The following is a 15,925-nucleotide window of genomic DNA, read 5'->3' as shown; positions in this document are numbered from 1 at the left end:
TATATTGAGATAAAACAAATAAATTGCATCAATTAATTTTTTAGACATTTTTTTTAATTTTTAAGTACACGGTTCAAAATAGATTTTATTTTACCAATTTTTATTAATTTTATTTTATTACAAAATTGTCGAAAATAGAGTGTAAATTGCCATACCATATGTGTCCATGTAAATGCAAAGTCCTGTTCAAAAGAAACAAGATAACCATATTTTTCACAAATTAGAGAAATAAGTTATAATTCAAATACTAAGTGACCATAATTCGAAAAATATATCAATCACAAATCATATTTGAATCAATTCATTATATGTATGAGTCTTACAACCATCTTACATAGTCTAGTCAACAGGCATGTGTGTGTGCATGTGAAATTAATTTGGCGTTTCTTTTTGGCCTTTTGAAGCTAGGGTCATTGCCCATGTTTGCCAATTTTAGCCTTTTTCAAATTGTAACCATAATGGAGGCTATAACTCTTATACTGATGGAAGCCCATTACATTGGTAGAGTATCCTCCAATATAATTGCTAATTACCTGGTACCAACTTACTCAGTGTCGGCTTTCACACATCAGTATAGGTAGCACTTTTCCAAAATGGAGCCTGAAAAAGAAACTAGATTAAGGAAAGCTCATACACACAATGATTTGATCAAATATAAATTGAATGGTCTATAATTTTTCAAATATGATTGTTTTTCCAAAAAAATTATAAGATTTATAACGATCATTTTCTAACCTACAAAAAATATGCCCATCAAATTTCTTCCAAATAGCACAAGAGATTTACACAACCACATATGCAAGGCAAGATAATCAATTTATTGGAAATTTCAAATAAAAAAAACCCCCAAGGATTTCCTGAGGGAATCGAATCTGACCGTGTCTAAAGCTTTAGTGAAAATATCTGCAATTTGTTTGTTAGTCACAACATATTCTAAAATCAATGTTTTGTTCTCAACAAGTTCCCTAATAAAATTATCATGAATGTCAATACGTTTGGTGCGACAGTGCTGAACAAGATTTTTGGAGATATTAATAGCACTTGTATTATCACAAAAAATAGTTAAAGTTTTAATATCAAACCCATAGTCTCTCAACATTTGTTTCATCCAAAAAAGTTGAGTACAACAGCTTCCAGCAGCAATGTACTCAGCTTCGGCTGTTGACAAGGAGATGGAGTTTTGTTTTTTACTATGCTAGGAGACCAAATTGTTTCCTAAGTAAAAACAACCACCACTTGTACTTTTGCGTTCATCAGTGTTTCCTGCCCAATCTGCATCACTATAAAACACAAGGTTAGAATTTGTTTCTTTGGAGTACCAAATGCCTAAATCAAGAGTATTATTGATGTAACAAATAATTTTTTTTACAGTAATCACATGAGACTCCATGGGGTTCCCTTGGAAATGAGCGCACACTCCAACACTGTAACTGATGTCAGGGCGACTTGCAGTTAAGTAAAGGAGACTCCCAATCATACTCTTGTAAAGAGTTGGATCAACTTTCTTCCCATTTTCATCTTTAGATAATTTGATCGTAGTACCCATTGGAGTTTTAGCAGGTTTAGATGCATCGAGTCCAAATCTTTTCACTAGACTTCTTGCATACTTGCTTTGTGAAATGAAAATTTCCTCATCTGACTGCTTCACTTGAAGTCCTAAGAAGAAATTGAGTTCTCCTACCATGCTCATCTCAAATTCTTCCTGCATTTGTTTCACAAATTCTTGCACTAGAGGATCATTAGTAAAACCAAACACTATATCATCAACATAGATTTGTGCTATCATACTATTTTCATCAACATTTTTGATAAAAAGTGTTTTGTCTACTCCCCCTCTCTTATACCCCTTTGAGACCAAAAAATGTGTTCACTACTACAAAAACACCTATTTAGGACACTCACATAAATGAGAGTCCTAAAAAGTCTCCTGGACCTTTTAGGACTCGCGTTGCGAGTCCTTAAAGAATTTGTTTTAGGACTCGCTCCGCGAGTCCTAAAAACTATGTGTGTCCTAAATATTTGAGATTTTTTTAAAAAAAAAAACACCTCCTAGACTTTTTAGGACTCGCAAGTTGAGTCCTAAAAGAATGTTTTTAGGACTCGCATTGCGAGTCCGAAAAACTTATGTTTATCCTAAAATTTTAAATTTAAAAAAAATTCAAATTCCCTCCAATTTTTCTTAAAAACTATTTTTAGGACTCACAATGAGTGTCCTAAAAACATATGTGGATCCTAAAAAACCTTAATAGAAAATTTAAGTGTAATATTAGTGGTGACTTTTAAGGACTCACTTTGGGTGTCCTAAAAAATTTTAGGTAAAAAATAATAAATTAATGAATAAATAAATGCTTTATTTTAATAACTAAATTAAAAAAAACAGATTTTTTTTTTATTTTTTAAAAGAAGAAAAGAAAATTGAATTTTATTTATTTGGGGTTATACCCAAATATTGTATTTAAAAAAAAATCTAACCTAATAAACTAAATCCTAACCTTAAAAGCTTCAGCCCCCTGCCGACCATCTCTTCTCCCCTGCCCTGCTGACCCTCTCTTCTCCCTCAGCCTTTCCATGTGTCTCCCTCAGTTTCAGACTCACACCTGGCCACACATGAACGCCGTCGACGAGATCCGTGGCTCGCTCAAGCAGATGCGGAGAGGCTTGCTGCAACGGTGGCTCACGGCTCACGATGATGCAGTGGCTCACAATGAGGCGGTGGCTCGCAGAGGGGCTCACTGCAATGGTGGCTCACAGAGGCAGTGGCTCGTGGAGGGGTTCGCTGCAATAGTGGCTCACAGAGGCGGTGGCTCGCTGCAATAGTGGCTCACAGAGGCGGTGGCTCGCTGCAACGCTGGCTCACAGAGGCGGTGGCTCGCAGGCGAGTCTTCATTTTCAGGTGGTGGCTCACAGGCAGGTCTTCATTTTCAAGTGGTGGCTCGCAGGCGGGTCTTCATTTTTAGGTGGTGGCTGGCAGGTTGTGTTTGGTTTGATTTTCAGGTGTTGTATTTGTTTGGATCTTCATGTCAATGGAAAATTTTTGTTTGGATCTGTATGTCAATGGAAAAGTTTGGGATATGTTATTGATGTTGATTGTATATAATCATATAATATTATTGGTGTAGATTAATGTCTGCTAGTTATCTCAAGAATGTTTGCTTTGATTTTGTTTTTGTGTATCTTTAATATATTCATTCAGCTAACCATAGTAAGGTTTCTAATATTTTCTACAATTTATTTATTTTAAATATATAAGTATATATTTATTATTCATTCAATAATAATGAGATCTAAAAAAAATTGGGCATTTTACCCAAATATTGATTTATAAAATAAAATTATAATTAATTAAAAGGTACTCAAAGAAATTTTTTAGGACACACATTGTGAGTCCTAAAAAGTTTTTTTTGTAGTAGTAGTGAAAACTTTTTAGGACTCGCAATGCGAGTCCTAAATACATTCTTTTAAATTGCAAAAAGCTTTGTATGGGCTAAAACAAGCCCCACAGGCTTGTTATGAGAGACTAACCACTACTACAAAAAATGATTTTTAGGACTTGCAATGTGAGTCCTAAAAAACCTTAGTTTTTAAGGCTCTCAAATAGAGGACTCGCAATGCAAGTCCTAAAAATCCTTTTTTGTAGTAGTGGTTAGTCTCTCAAACCAAGCCTGTGGGGCTTGTTTCAGCCCATACAAAGCTTTTTGCAATTTAAAAACATGATTAGGATTGTAAGGATCCTCAAACCCTTTGGGTTGTTCCACATAAACTTCTTCATTCCAAAATCCATTTAAAAGGCGGATTTTACATCCATTTGGAACAATTTAAAACCAAGAACACATGAAATAGCTAGTAATAATCTTATGGATTCAAGTCTTGCAACAGGGGAAAATGTCTCATCAAAATCAATTCCTTCAACTTGAGTGTACTCCTGTGCAAATAGTCTAGCTTTATTTCTTATTATGGTCCCAAATTCATCAGTTTTACTTTTAAATATCCACTTTGTACCAATAACATTAGTATGACTCGGTCTAGGGACAAGAATCCATACCTCATTCCTTGTGAATTGATCTAGCTCTTCTTTCATAGCATTGATCCATGATTCATCATTTAAGGCTTCCTTCACATTTTTTGTTTCCAAAGTAGAATTAAAACAAACAAATTGAACCAAATTTACATACCTCTTTCGAGTGACCATACTCTCTTCAAGATTTCCCAAAATAAGGTCAGAAGGGTGATTCTTTTTTACTCTAGATGATGGTTCTCTTTGAACAGAGTCAGAGGAAATAACTGGATTTTCTTTCTCTATTTGCCTAGTTGTTGTTTCGACAGAATTAGTGTTTGATACATCAGCAGTGGCTGTTGTCACCTCCGAAGGCTGAGTTGTCAGATCTGCCATTTCTTCATGATGTTGAACATCAATGAGCCTGTCAATTTCCTCCTGATGGGAGTACTCAGAAAAATCTTTTAAATCATCTACAACTTCATTAGTTGATTCCATAATAGTTTGTGTTCTCATGTTATAGACACGATAAGCCCTACTATTGGTGGAATAACCAAGAAAAACTCACATATCGCTTTTGGCATCAAATTTGCTCAGATTCTCACGATCTCTAAGAATATAACACAGACACCCAAATTCATGAAAATAATTGACATTGAGTTTTCTACCTTTCCAGATTTCATAAGGAGTTTTATTTGTGCCTAGACGCAGAAAAACATGATTAATTGTGTAACATGATGTATTAATTGCTTCAACCCACAATTTCTTTGTGAGTTTTTTGCTATTAAGCATAACTCTGGCCATTTCCTGCAAGGTACGATTTTTCTGTTCCACTACCCCATTTTGTTCAGGGGTTTTGGGAGCAGAAAATTCATGCAAAATTCCAAAAGATTTACAATATTCATTCTAAACAGAGTTTTCAAACTCCTTACCATGATCCCTTCGTATTCTTACAATCTTTCCAATGTTACAATTTTTTTCAACTCTAAGTCTTGTGCATAGTGTTTGAAAAGCTTCAAATCACTACAAGAAATACCCCATTCCACGACACTTGAATATAAGCTTTTTTACAAAGTGTTATAATAGCTAATATTAAAATGCGGGAGAGTGAAAATCTGAATCTATGATGAAATAACTACTTTCAAGTTTATCTTTTTGAACTGTTACCTTTCAAGCGGGAGAGTGAAAAAAAAAGGCGGTACCTTTTGAGGAAAGCCTGCTAAATACTAAAATATTAAAAAAAATAATTATCTTTTTGAAAAGTCTTAGACTCTCATTTAGTTTCCTTTGTAGCCTTCCATTCGGTCATCTGTCAAAGTTCCTCTCTCCTCCAATCGACCATCATTCTTTCTCTCTTGGTATCAATCTCTCTACTTGGGTAAGTAAGATCTCTCAATGTTTCATATTTGTGAAATGTAGGGGTTTATTTATTTTCCATAAATAAAATTTTCAGGAATATTCACTCTTTGTTTGGGCATTAAAGATCTACCCCTATATCCTTTCTCCTTAAGTGGTCTCGGCTATCTCTAGTTGTATCTATTACATAGCCAGCCACTCCATCATTGGCGTAAGTCTTTCTTGGTTCATGAAATTTCAAATTTTTTATTTATCTAATTTCTTTTACTAATTTGGGTGTTGTTTAGAGAATTTTGTTATTGAAAGTGAATATCATATATCTACATATATATATATATATATTATAAGTTAGGTTCAACGAAAGGTCGTCTGTACAATCTGTATATATGTATGTAGAAATCTGTCTGGGTTACCTTTGTTTTCCTTGCCCTTTTTTGGAGGTTAAGCATGTTGCTTTTCCCATGGTGTTTGCTCAATTAATGGTGCAGCAAACATAACAATGAACATACCTGATTACCGTAATGCTTAATAATGATTTCTTTATTATGGTTATCTATTATTTTCAATTCTTGTTCTCTCCTTACACGTGCACAGAGGTCATCTTTTCGTCTTGTAGTAGTAGTATATAAACATCTTATTATTTAATATTTTTTTAACTAAGAATGAATGTACATTTTTTTTAAAAGGAAAAGAATGAATGTACATAATTTTAAAGGAAAAGAATGAATATACATTTGAGTATCACATATATTAGTACTCTTAATTCTTTCATTTTTCTCATCTGACCTATTGAAGACCTATAAAAGTCTTCAATAATTCACTGCCTCATTCTCTCTTCCTCTGCCACTTCAATCTGTATGTTACTCTCCCTAACTTTCATTGATTATCACGACACCATTGTCTCACACATAGTTACTGCTTCCTTTTTTTAAAAATAAATACTATTGTTTATTTGATGTTCACACATATGACACTCCACATTGGTTTTTCTTTATTGGGTACAAAATGCATAGTCACACAAGTTATAGTATTTTATTTTAATTCTTTGAAAGAAAAAAAAAACAACTAGGCAAGGTCACTTTTGTATTTTAGTTTATGGAGAAATTGCCAAAATACATGAATAGATATACCATTACACACATAAATAATTACATGTAAGTATTCATATTGCATAATGCATACCCAATATGTTTGTTCCATGTTACTCCAAAAACAAATCAATTCCGTGAATTTCAAAGAAGTGGTAGGGATAGCTTGATTGGGACTTGTTTAACGTTATTAGTTTCACACTCATTTGGGGTACCTTGTTATCCTCTTAGATATTATTATTATTACTTTTTTAGATAAAGACATTATTATTACTTCAAAATTGGTGTATTATGGGTATGGTACAATCTGAACTATGAATTAGTGCTTCTCATTGGGACATGTACAATACTTTTTATAAATATTATTGAATTATACAACATATAGGTGGTGGTAGTTAGGTAATAACACCAAATGTGACATATGGCTGATATTTTTCTCTATTTAGAAGAAGCACTTTTAAAATTTATTTAATATTGAATTGAGTAATATACTATGTGGTGATATACACAAATATTTTCTCTAGTACAAGTTCCATGCTTCTATCCAAGTTATTGAACATAGATTTAATAAGTTTGCTAGCTATTGATGAAAAAAGTATTAAAATTTAATGATAGTGCTTAGTGCATGGAACCTCATGCCAATAATCATATTTTATTACATATATATTATATCTTTTCAAGCTCATATCTCAGATTGAGTTTGTTTATTATTGTGTTTAGATACTTAGGAGTTGTGGGGCTAGTCTATTTATTATATATATATAAAAGACCGTGCTATTATTTTGATCATTTCTCCAAGTTTCATTGTAATTTCTTTAGTTCAGTTTGATTTTTTTTTTTTTTGTGCATATCCAAAATGAATTGCATATTTCATAGGCCTCCTGGAGTAATATACCCTTCAATGGTGGCATTGGAGGTAGTGATTGGAAGCTTGGTCGAATTTGGTTTTGAGGATATGTAAACATAATTTTTTTATTAGAGTTTAAATTGCAATTTATTAATTTGTTAGTTATGCTTAATTTTTGGTCCTGTAGTGTTGGTTGATAATTTTACATATTAGATTTCTTTTACTCTTACATTTGATACTTAAATGGTTGAAACCAAACTGGAGTATTGTAAATAAGGTTAATCATATTACCACTATCAAATACACTTAATTAAATAGATAATAATGTTCCTCTCTAATTTTCTGTGACATTATTGCATAGATTGCTGATATTTGATTTATAGGGAATGCCTCAATTTAAGACCCAACTAAATGGAACTAAATAATGGAGCAATATATAGTAGGCATAATTCAACATGTTCTTTTGGACTCTTCAAGGTTCTTGGTAAGACATCTTAGTTGCCTATTATGTTAGAGTGTGTTTACTCTTCTTAGTGGCTCTTTAGTTTTCTGTTATGGTTGTTATAAGTAGTTAAACTACTTTCTCAATTGATCTCTTGTATAAATACTCTCTTGTACAAATTACTTGGTCAACAATAATACTTCTTCTTTCCATAAAGATTTTACTCTGTTTCGTTAGAATTAATAGTTCTAACATTTTTTTTTGGATTATAATCGTTCAAATTTTAGTAAATTTTGAATATTAAAATATGTTGTCATTTCACATGTCATTAATGTGTTGTAACTTCTAGATGAGAATTACATATATATGTTGCAATATAGATTTGATGTATGAGTTATTTTAAGTGGAACTTGATAAATCTCTAATTTTTTTTCAATTTTCAGCTTGTCGGGTGAAATAATTAATCTAACATGAGGAAAATCAATATAAGCTTATATAATGGCTTGTATTGAGGTGAAAAGAGAAATATATTTATATTGTGGCTGTCATTTGTGTTTGAAAGAAATGAAAAAAAATCAAGAGTATTTTCTAATGACAAATATTATTAGAGAGTGTATACATATATGGTTTGTTAATCTATACATTTATGTTTATAGAAATTTATTTTGATTAGCTCTGTGTATTCCCCTGTGTTTCTTTTTAGTGAAGAATGTATTGCTTTTCCTTTTGTTTCATCCTTTTGGCCGTCTTTGCCTAAGTTTGACTTGTATTTTTTTAACTTTGTTTGCTTTTTTGCTGGTATTTAATTATATGATATTGTACTGGATGAATGAGATGCTACCTCTAGGTTTTTGCTTCTCTACTTTTGAAAGTCATCGGGCAAATTTTGCTTTGTGACAACTATTATTTTTTATTGTGATTTCTTTACCCCCTTATTGCAATCTTTACTTATTACTTTATTTTTTGTGTTGCATGAAATGAGAATGCAAGGATGCATGCAATATTGATTCCACATAGTTGGGGAGAATCCTTTTCTTGTTGTTTTAAGCTCACTTCAAGTCTTCTACATCCATCGGCTTTTAAGCAAGCTAATCGCCTACAATCTAGTTCAAGAACTGCATCACAATATCATTATGTCAGTATGTGCCAATTTTGTAATACCACAATAGGCTTGTAGATATTTTTTTGGACAATTATTTGCATCATTTGCATACAATTACCAAAGACAATGTAGTACTTGTAAGCTTATATTAGGCTAAATATTGTAATTTTTTTAAAGTGATTACTTGAGACCAAAGAATGCTCCTCCTTCCTAATAGATTCAAGATGGCAATGTATATTTGCTTCAATTCAATGTCTTATGTGTTAGTGCAATAAAGGTTAGTTCTTGATGAAATTGAATTTTGATGGTCATTATAGTTGCTTTATTGCAACGCCCATGGGAGATAATGGTGATATATTAGGAGTTAACTGATTTTTTATTTGAAAATAATAAATTGGAAATATTATTATAAGATTATATGATTTAAAAATGAAGATTGCAAACTAATATTGTTTTTGGGTTTAGATTTCTGGTTGTCTTCTTAATGTTTTAATATATTGTTTGTTAGGTTTTAAAGGAGCTTTGAGATTGTGGAGTTAGACTTCGATACAGATCCTAAGGTAACTTGCTTTGTCTTTCTTTTTAGTTTCAATATTGTTAAAATTAAAAGAAATATGTTGACACAAAAAGATGCAATGTGTATATATTCAGTCTCCTTTTGAGCCAAACTTCTCTTAGCACTCATAGCTTGCAAATTACTTATCTTTTTTGGTATTTTGCTTAAACACAGTCTTAGCTATATTGTATGCACGCTAGAGACAGTGGTATGCTCGCTGAGATGGTTAGAGACAGTGGTTGTCACCAGCTTAGAAAGTTTACATTAGTATATAGAAGAGATAAGAAGATACATTCTTGTTAGTATAAGGTTATCAAAGTTTACCAGCTTAAAAGAAAGTGGTTGTCAAATATGATATGTCATATATTGAATTGAGGCAAAAATGAGCATAGACTTGTTAGTATAAGGTTATCAATATTGAGTGTTGTTTTGGTTTGGTCATATAGTATCTAATTCTAGTAGAGGAACTTGAAAAAGAGATAGTTTTGAACAATTTGTTTGTAGCAATATTCAACTAGGATTGGGATGAAAATCAGTTTATGTTTTGTTGTTGAGTTGTGTATTTTGTTTGAGTGATCTTGAGAACTTAGAGAGAATGAGATTATTAATTAGTATTTGTATCTTAGATTATAGTTTCCTCCTCTTTCTCTTAGATGATCATTGCTCTGACTTTCTCATCCAAATTTTCAACTTCTAGAACTACATGGATTCATCATGGTAAAATTCTGGTTTTGGTTGTGTTCTTGTTTTTTCATCATGGTAAAATTCTGGTTTTGGTTGTGTTCAACTTCTAGAACTACATGGAATGGAAGTCTTGTTTTTTCTTTTCTTTCTAAAATGGGAATTCTCTTTTTGGACTATTTATGATGCTGTGTTCTTTTCTTTCTAAACTGGAAGTCTTCTTTTTTATGGACTGTTTATGATGCTCTGTCAAGTACACCCCAGAATCCCTTTTTCCTTTTCGAACTGCTGTAGGCCATGATGATGAACATTTAAGTTCTCAGGTGCATAGGCATTTGACAAAGTAGCAACATCACCAACATTGTGTGTTTAAGTGCAACTGTTTAATGTAAAAAGCATGAAAATGATTATTATGAAAATCATGACCAGTGTCTGAGAAAAAGAGCCCATGTTTTCATTCAACCAAGAAAAATAAAAATTATCAAAGCACCAATCCAATATTCAACTTATAAATCTGGCACTTTTATTTTTCTTTATTCTTTCTTTCTTTTTGATCTATTATTTTCCTTCCTTAGTAAAACTTATTTGGCTGGTATAGGCGAAAGAGAGAGATAGTTGGGTCCATCCTTACCAAACAAAAACTAGATGTTGGGTCCTAATAGATATTTGGTCATTACAATGTCTCCATTATACAAATATTTAAATATATGTTATATAAAAGTGTAGTACTTGGCACTTGTATAAATGAAAAAGAATTAAATAATAATAATAATAATAATAATAATAATAATAATAATAATACAGTCCTAAAAGGAAACTGAAATTAATTATTATTGATAGAACTATAGTAGTGCAGTTGATAACTTGATATTTAGTACATTACATTTTAGTAGTCAAACTCCATAGGCGTTGAACTAATGATGATATATATTTGATAAATTGTAGTGAAAATCAAACATTATTATAAGTACCTTCTCATAGATACATCTCTTTTAATATGCTTTCTTAGTTTGAAATTATCAAGATCAATAGCTAGAGATACACTATATTGATTTTTCTTAATATTTTATTTTGTAAATATAAGATTGTTCATATCTTTAAAAAATTTCTTACATATATAGATACATCTCTCCTAATATGCTTCAGCCCCATGTATTATTTCATATGAAAATAGACAAGGCTTATTATATATACTGTTGTAAACACAACCTCAAAACAAGAACATAAACACACCATAAACCAGAAAACAATTGATTAATAATCAATCTTAAAGACAAAACTGGTTTAATCAAGGAATCAAATCAAAATAGAAATGAAACATAATAAAGAGGAACACAAACACAAACACATACGTGGTTCGAATGAGTGTTGGCTAGACACCACTCTACTCCACGGCCAAAACCAGCCCCAAGGGCTTGACAATCTCTTTAATGATTCTAAGTTTCAATCTGTACAACAATGGAGTCTAGCTCCAAGCTTCTCTCATAACAGTAGTACAAGATATCTCTAGGCTCTCTAAAACTCACTCCCAATATTACAATGTATGTAAAAACTGAATTGGATTAAATGATAGAAGAGAAGCCTTATATATACATGTGATGTAAGTGACTAAAATCCCCTCCAAGGCCCAAGCACCAACTGTCATAACTGAATTTTCAAAATAAATTCATTTCCAATTTGTTTTATGTTCAAATAAATTCAAATTTTATTCTTTTTCATGTCATTAAAAGTTTTACATCACTGTCTTTTTCTTTATAATTTCATTTTAGCCAAATAAGAAGATTTAACTCCATCTCTATTTCGTTTCTCTATCTGATGTTATTCTAATAAATTTTTGCTATATATTGTCCTTGCCTATTTAATTTTATTTATTTAATGCTGAGTTTTTTTTTCTCTTTAGTTGAAACTTTTCTAGTTGGCTGCCTTCAAAAGAAGAGGCAAGATACTTGGTGTGCAAGTAATTTTTTATGGGAGACTCTTATTTTTGTTTGCAAGAGGTATTCCTTTTACCTTGGTTTTATATTATTGAAATATTAGAGGAGTTTGAATATCTTAAATATTCATCCATAGTGAAGTAGGCTCTGAGATTATTATTGTGTGCTGTGGTGATAACAGAAGGTTAAGACCTTGTATGTCTTAGTGAAGTAGGATTTGAGAAATTTGTGTGCTGTGGCGAGATAAGGAAGAAAACATGTGTGTTGTTTGTCTATATGCTTGTTAAGGTAGCTTTCATTTCCAATCCATTTTATATATGTAGGTCACTTAATGTCAAAGAACAATCAATAATTGAAAATACCACTACAAGAATACCAACCAAAAATAGAACCTCCACTCCTTGATATTGAAAACCCAATAATTAAACACAGAAAGAGTGAGTACTTTGAGTACTAATAAGATATAAGGAAGGCCATGCACTTGAAATTATTGGAAAACTAGCATTGTTAATACTTATAAAAAAAAGGCCATGCCTAAGAGCAGCTTCCTACAGGGAGCCCCCACTAGAAGAAGAGAAAAAATTCCTCAACACCTTCAAACTATCTGCATTGTCAAATATCCTAGTAGTAAAATCTATAAGAATAGCAATTAGAGATTGTGTTATTGAAATAGAAAGAGAAATATCTAAGTGTAAAAGTATAATTCTACTCACTCAATTCCTCATTCCTCTACCTGAATAGACATGTTAATTTTCCAAGTGTTTTTGAATAGAAATTGGGTTATTATTTAATGTTTGTCCAATTTTTTTTTATTAACTAATTCTTAGCACAATATAACATCAGCCAATACCTACAACGTATATACTCCACACCATTGTACTTTCTTATTCATTATTTAAATATCAACTTAATAATTGAGGATGTTCCCTTTTCAACTTTTATTTAAAATGAGTGCAATATAACTGACAATGCAATATAAAGGTCTCTCCTCTTAGCCATCACAAAAAAAAGTAAACTCAAAAAAAGATTCTTCACAAAATAATGGCATGATCGATAAAAGATTTTACTTGAATTTAGAAGTTTTTTTTTTAATCTAGAATCCATAGAAAACAGTCAATGCTTGTCTAAAATATGTTCAATGTACACTTTATCAATGACTTAGTAAGCCTAACAATAATAGCAAACTAAAAATAGCACCCTTATTTCATAGGATAGGATCAAGCACAACAGAGTAAGGTTGGTTAAGAAAACATATAGCTTGGTCAGAGTTGTAACCTTCAACAACAATTTTGTTAGCACACACTTTATTTCAAAAAAATTCTATCCATGTGGGCAAGTTTCCTGGTTCAAATCTCTTAGAGTGTGAGTTGAGTGTTGTTTTATTTGAGATTCATGCCTTGACACATCACACTAATAAAAGGACAACCATAGAAAAAGTTCTCCAATATGCTTTCATTTTTTTTTACGAAAAAGGATAACAAGGTGCTGATCCATTTTCATACTTTTTGATATTTTAAACAATCCAAAAAACATGACTGAGTGTAAAGACCAGAAATTAAAATGGTTTTCCAAATGCTGAATCATAAGCTCCATCCACAAAGGGATAAATTACCAAGTCTTTTACGCTGTTGGATTTTCACTTCTCAAATCCCTCTATTTAAGTTATAGATAGTAGATATAAATATTAGGGCAGACAGAGCAACAATTAAATCCCAAAAACCTCACAAAAAAGGTTGTAATTAATATATATACTCTTGTCATTTTCAGAAAGATTATAACACAGGGAGCTCAATCTTTATTGTATAAATTAAACCAATTAGTAAAGTCACTATAGAGCCCTTGGAAACACAATGGCCAAAAGTTGGACAAGCAGCTAGCAAACTTAACAAAATTATAGTAAAGGCCAATACAACAAATAAAACAAAAAAATTGACAAATAAGACACAACACACAAACGGAGAGTAGAACACCAACACCAAATCAAAGTTTGCTTTCATATTCAAAGACAATAGTTTGAAAGAGCATACATCCTATATATTTAAAAAAAAATGACAGCCTAAATCCTATATCAAGTGAAAACACAGCAAAACAAACTTCAGTATTTACGATCTTGTGTTTGGTAAGATATTCAATTCACTATCAGGAAAAAAAGATATTGAATTTTTTAAGATATGAGAAGATGAACAATGAGAAGCAAACCTGGGAGAAGGAACGTACTACTCTAGAGTTTCTATTTTTTTCCCTTATTTTGTCTATTATGCTTATTTTTTGTGTGGTTATATGACAGGTAGTTGAGAAAAGGTTATGATTTCAGAATAATTGGAGGATGAATTTATGCTCATAATGCATACATTAGTTATACTAATTTATATGCAGGGTTCATTGAATGAAATTCTCCTTGAAGACCCAAAATCTGGAACTACAGACAACGCTCATGAGGATGCCTAGACAAAATTGTTTGGTAACCCAAAATCTAGTCGTTTAATCGGACACGGAAGAGGTGTAACAAGGTCGAAGCTAACTGTTGTTAATATGTGTAATAGGAAGATCTCCAAATTAGAAGAAGAGTAGCTGTAGAATATTTTGTGCTGAAAGTAGTAACTTTTGAATATGTTGAATATTTAAGACTATTTGAATACTTTAAGAACATTTTGTTGTTGATGATAGTGTTGAATGTTTTAAACTAATTTGTGGATTGTTAATATAATGTTGAATGTTTTTACTATTTGTTATTTGAAAATCAAGTTCATTTGATGATGCTAGTATATATTAGAAAGCTAATTTTAATTATATATAAAAAATTAAAATATAATAGAATAAATTAGTGTTATATAAATAAAATATATAATGAGAATTTAAACATATCTAAATATAACAATAATACGAAAATTGTATTATAATATCTACTACAATAACACTTTTTATACAAAGAATTGTGTTATGCAAACTTCATTATATAACACAAATAATGTGTTATACTAAAGTGTAGTATAACACAAAAAATGTGTGTATACTAAAGTGTAGTATAACACAAAAAAAGTGTTATACTAAAGTTTAGTATAACACAAAAAAAGTGTTATATAATAGATTATAAATAACATAATTCAACACTTATCTATATATTAAAATAACACAGAAATTGTGTTATCGTTGACAGTACAATAACATATCTGTATGACACTGATAAAGTGTTATGTAAAGTACTCTGACCTACGATAACATAGTCGGTCTTAACACATCAGAAAGTTTTATCGTATGTTTTGATAACACATTTTTGGTGTTATTAAAATCATTTTTTCTTGTAGTGAATGTATCTGATTTTTCTCTTAAGAAATCTATCCAAGTAAATCTAGAAAAATCATCCACACATACAAAAATGTATCTGTTACCATTAATACTTTCAACTTGTATAGGACCCATGAGATCCATATGCAATAATTCTAACACATTTGAAGTATTAATATAAAATAATGCTTTATGGGAAATTTTCAACTGTTTTCCCAATTGACATGATTCACACTTACCAAGAGATTCTTTACCCAGCTTGGGTATACCACGGATGAGACCTGCATTATCAATCTTTTTCAAGTTTTTGAAATATACACGTCCAAGTTTTTCATGCCACAAGTCAGTAATATTAAAACTTGATGAAGATGCATGACATGTGAATTTTTGTGTGAGAGTGTAACAATTATCCAAAGAATGAGAACCTTTAAGAACAATATCACCACTTTGATTTAAAACATTACACTCATCATGCGAAAAATTAACAAGAAAACCTTGGTCACAAATTTGACTTATGCTAATTAAGTTGGCTTTCAGCCCATCAACAAGAAGCACATTTTTCAGTTTCGGTAACCCTTCAATGTTTAGAGTACATTTACCTAAAATATTTCCTGTCATTCCATCCCCAAATGTTACTACT

The 15,925-nt window shown here is 31.1% G+C and overlaps 1 long non-coding RNA gene across 7 annotated transcripts; it reads left to right on the top strand.

Annotated features, from left to right (window-relative positions):
• Positions 1–5,122: 5,122 nt before the first annotated feature.
• On the top strand, positions 5,123–14,725 carry LOC133789103 (uncharacterized). 7 transcript variants are annotated; one of them, XR_009873480.1, is made up of 6 exons: positions 5,123–5,372; positions 5,448–5,561; positions 7,669–7,769; positions 8,710–8,866; positions 9,338–9,389; positions 11,967–14,725. It is a non-coding gene; the product is annotated as an uncharacterized LOC133789103 (long non-coding RNA). The 7 variants fall into 7 exon arrangements; XR_009873475.1 differs by having other exon boundaries at positions 7,669–8,866; XR_009873479.1 differs by lacking the exons at positions 5,123–5,372; positions 5,448–5,561 and having other exon boundaries at positions 5,569–8,866; positions 11,967–12,063; positions 14,377–14,725.
• Positions 14,726–15,925: the final 1,200 nt, after the last annotated feature.

The sequence above is a fragment of the Humulus lupulus genome, chromosome 7 (assembly GCF_963169125.1).
Source record: "Humulus lupulus chromosome 7, drHumLupu1.1, whole genome shotgun sequence".
In the NCBI taxonomy this organism is placed as follows: Eukaryota; Viridiplantae; Streptophyta; class Magnoliopsida; order Rosales; family Cannabaceae; genus Humulus; species Humulus lupulus.
This window is presented reverse-complemented; position numbering and strand designations above follow the sequence as displayed.